General features: G+C 49.7%; 1 long non-coding RNA gene across 1 annotated transcript; it reads right to left on the minus strand.

Moving 5' to 3' along the window:
• Nucleotides 1–609: 609 nt before the first annotated feature.
• Nucleotides 610–2,311, minus strand: LOC141727911 (uncharacterized). Its single transcript, XR_012578698.1, has 3 exons — nucleotides 2,262–2,311; nucleotides 1,382–1,494; nucleotides 610–727 (listed from the first exon to the last, which is right to left on the minus strand). It is a non-coding gene; the product is annotated as an uncharacterized LOC141727911 (long non-coding RNA).
• Nucleotides 2,312–4,227: the final 1,916 nt, after the last annotated feature.

The following is a 4,227-nucleotide window of genomic DNA, read 5'->3' on the forward strand; positions in this document are numbered from 1 at the left end:
CCCTGCCAACCAGCCAGGATGACTCCTGCTGCAGTGGACGTGCTTTTTCCATGCAGAGGACAAAGGAGGGGTTTGGAAAGGAAAAGTCCCTCCCTTTGGTGTGAAGCGGATCACTTTTGGGTGGGAGGTTGCATGACAAAGATTTTCTTGCTGGCCTCAGCACAGGCTTGGATGTATCACACCAGTCACCTTCCTGAAGCAAAGAGCATTTTGGCTGCACTACTATCCTTTTCAGCTGAGGACTGTGAGAAATGAGTCTTTTTTCTTTGCTGATCATTCCAAATCCTGCCACCAGCACCTTTGCTTTCACAGGCAAGGAATGCAGTGAAGACAAACTCCAGGCAAACATTTAGAGAGGCAAGGTGGAGAACAGCAAATACAAATACAAGAGACAGAGCGAGAATACAACAGCAGGAGATAAGAGTACTGGCACTGAGTACAGAGAGTGCAGGGGCACTGGCAGGCCTTTCACTTGAGATGCTTTTACTTGCCCATAGCATACCAGCAACACAGAAACAAAGCTGGGCACAGGAAATCACTCCAGCTCTGAGGCCCTGTTTCCCAGACAATGCTGCCCAAGCCCTTGGAAACACAGATGGGATTGCTGACCTCCCGACTGATGGCTGCCATCTCATCTTCCGACAGGTAGGTCTGGCTGATGACATCGCTCAGAGTGCCTCCATCCATGTACTCCATAACCAGGGACAGTTCCTCACCCACAAGGTAGCTGAAAGAAGGACACAAGGGCATGGAGATGAATGTACATGGCTAGGTTGCTATTTGGAAAAGATGGATCCACTCTTCTTTTCAGATCCCTTTGAGACAAAAAAAAAATAAAGGAATAGACATTCCCTCTTGGCTGTGCATTGTTTGCCATCTGTGCAGTCTCAAGGAGAAAGGTACAGCTGCGAAAAAAGAGATGTCTTAAATGGGCAGCAAGCAAAATGTGCAGTTTAGTAACAGCCCAGATAAAAAGCCTGTCACGCATGGTGTTTCTGGAAAAAAGCACCTAGTCCTCCTGGCATGCATAGCAATGGAAAACAGTGGCAACAATCCAAGGGAAATCCGTGTTAGTTTACCTGGATGTAAGAAGACACTTGAATAAAATCAAGCTCCAAAACAAAGTGGTGGCTGTGAATATAGAGATCATTGATTTAGTAAGACATGACTCATCCGGGTTTTTGAACAATTTTTAAATACCATGTGCCAGCAAAGACTCATGCAGACAAAATGCAATCTCTTCCCATCCACTGGAGATGAAAAGAGCAATAATAATTAGCCAGTAATTACAGCTCTATTTTCTGCCAGTGACCAAAGTGGGATCTTACCTTGCAGTTGGCAGTACGTGAACAAACATTCATAGGACAAAAGCACAACTCACCTGTCTAAACAGCTGACCAGGTTGGGATTCCTGTTCACCTTCATGACTATGAGTTCATTGACTTTTAGTTTGTTCTTCCTCAGTCCTTGAAGCTGTATTTTCTTGATGGCCACCTAAAATGACATTGAAAATCAGTAACTTGAGAGGTTGGTGGCACGAGACCACAACGCACATGGAGCGAGTGATTTTGCAATGACACAGCTGAGCTGTGCCAAACTGCCTTGTGATTAGGCACTGCAGTAATTAGGAACTGACATTCCAACAGCCCATTTCTCTGCTCCCTTGGGAGCCAGTTACAGGACCCGTGGACCTCTTGACATTTTGCCTTGACCACTTGGTAACAGCGGTGTCTCAGTTATCACCCACAAACCTCTGACCACACTCTCTGCTGCGTCATTTGGGATTCAGGAGAAGTAATCCTTGCCTTAATACTCTGTGGATACATCCTGGGCTATGGGCAGGGCTTAGGGCTTTCAGGGACGCCTTGCAGATCTCTCCCTATGTGCAGTTCCCAAGTGCAGAACTGCAGTGGCTAATGAACTACTAGTAACTTTCAGATGGATTTGCTGACAGCCAGAAATGAGAACTCAGGACTCTGAAGCTGTAGCCCCAAAGAACAGTGAGGTGCTCGAAGGCACCACCTTTGTTTTAGCAATGGAGAGCGAGTGAGCGCGTCCTTCTCTGAAAGGAACCGCTGCCCTCCGTGCCTTCCTTCCGGCAGCTGAGGAGGACAAAGTCCCAAATGTGTTTTGTGGGCTGGCACCGGTCTGTGCTTCCTGTGCCTTTTCAGCACAGCTCTGCCCAAAGCTCCAGCCACAGCTCACACCAGAGGGGAAAGCCCTCGAGTGCAGCAGAGTCTGCAGGGGCTGTTCACATTTACCTCTCCTCCTGTGGCAGTGTTGAGTGCTTTGAAAACATCTCCAAAAGTCCTAGAAACAAAACAGAAGCAGAGAAAGGAGAAGCCACTTAGATCTTGCAGTGAAAGCCAGCCCACACAGGAGATCTGTGCTGTCAATGCCTAAGACCTGCAGGACACTGGAAGCATGGAGATGTCTTTGACAAGGCCTTCTGAGTACACTTAGAAATTCTGATCAGCACTGACAATCTCAGCCCAGTGCCTGAACACATTTGCAGCTTGCCTGACTTTACACTTGATACCTATTCCACCAGCAAAACACCTGATGCATAGTTTTGTACAATTAACATTGCTTGGACTCACCCACTGCCAATATTTTCCAGTTCAGTGTATTTTAGAATAGGATTTTCCATCTTCACCATTCTCCCTGAGAGAAACAAAATGCAAGATGTTCACTTTAAAGCAGAGATCCCACCTTCTAGGAGATACAAAAGGCAGCCCCACTGTCTGGGGCTCTGAGCCCTCTCTTGGTGGACAGCTGGCTAACATCAACAGGAACAGCAACTGGTACAACAAGAAAAGAACAGCAGGCCCACAGCACAAGTGGCTGGCACAGAGACTGATTTCCAGCATCCTTTGAAGTGAGAGACCTCTTGACAGCAGGCACACAGGGAAGCACCAGGAGATACATTCAGAGGAGACTGAGACCAGAAGAGAATACCTAGCAAGGCAAGTAAGTTTTTCATCTAGAAACATTAAGGAGAGCTGGAACTAACAGTGCCTTTGTTTCCTTGGGAATAAACATTGTGAGATTTAGAAAAGGTTTCCTACTTGCTAAGATTAAATGCACCTGGACATCTAGAATCAATTCCTCTGAACAGATGCCAAGTTCAGAACAGGAGGAATATTGCCAAGTGTTCCCATCTTTTCCACCTTGCAGCAGTTTGCCAGAAGAATGCCTCTGCGTTTGTAAAGCAGAGCAGCTCATGCTAGAACCAATCCCCACAGGGCTTCCAGCATCAGGACCCTCACCCTTTATGAGCAGGCTGAGCCCAAAGATGCCCTTGCCCGTGCCCCGCGTGAAGAACCGCGCCGCTTCTCTTCACCCTGACAGCGCGGATCCGTCACTCCCATTGCACTCGCCCTCTCGGCACCGCACACGTCCCCATCTTCCCAACTCGGTACAGCAGGCAGGGGCACAGAGGACAGCAGTGCTCCTCAGGCGCCCCTGTGACACAGAGAGCTGCCCAGAGGAGATGCTGACCCTCCTGTGAGCCCAGGCTGTGTGAGGCAGAAGCCGGCCCAGAGAAGGGGCTGCTGCCTCAGGCAGCTCCGCGCTGCAGCAGCCGGGCAGCAGCGGGACCCTCCCAGCTAAGGAAGGCTCCAGCCTCTGCATTCCCACAGCCCTCAGGGGCAGGGCAGCGACCACAACAAGGCTGGCAAAGCCCAAGCATGAGCACTGACAGGCACTGATGGGAAGAACCCAGAGTGAGCCTGAGCCCTGGACAAGCTGTTGCCCCCATTCAGGACACAACAGGATGGGCTTTGAGATCAGCCACACCGAGGCACAGATCAGTGCCCTTTTTGTCCAACTGGTGATGGTAGAGACAGAATCCACTGGGCTCTCTTCTCAACCCTACCAGATCTTATCTGAGAGCACAGCACTGGCAGCTGTTAAGGGCAAGAAGCAGATTCATTGGGTTGTGCTGCAGAATCACAAAGGGCTTGATGTGTTCTCCTAGAGACTGATCTCAGCAGGGCTTCTGCCAGTGGCTAAGACTCAAGCAGTCACAGCCTTCTGCTGATCCAGGGACAATTCCTGCTTCTGCCTTCGGCAGAGAGGGAAGCCCAGGCAAATTCCAGCCAGTCTAAGCTGCCCTCAGAGGCAGCAGGAACACCCTGAGCTCTCTCTTGCTGCCTCGGAGCACTGCAAGCACTTCTGTGACACTAAACTGAGCAGAACCCTCTGGTACAGCTGTGCTGACACGTG

The sequence above is a fragment of the Zonotrichia albicollis genome, unplaced genomic scaffold, assembly GCF_047830755.1.
Source record: "Zonotrichia albicollis isolate bZonAlb1 unplaced genomic scaffold, bZonAlb1.hap1 Scaffold_257, whole genome shotgun sequence".
NCBI lineage: Eukaryota > Metazoa > Chordata > Aves > Passeriformes > Passerellidae > Zonotrichia > Zonotrichia albicollis.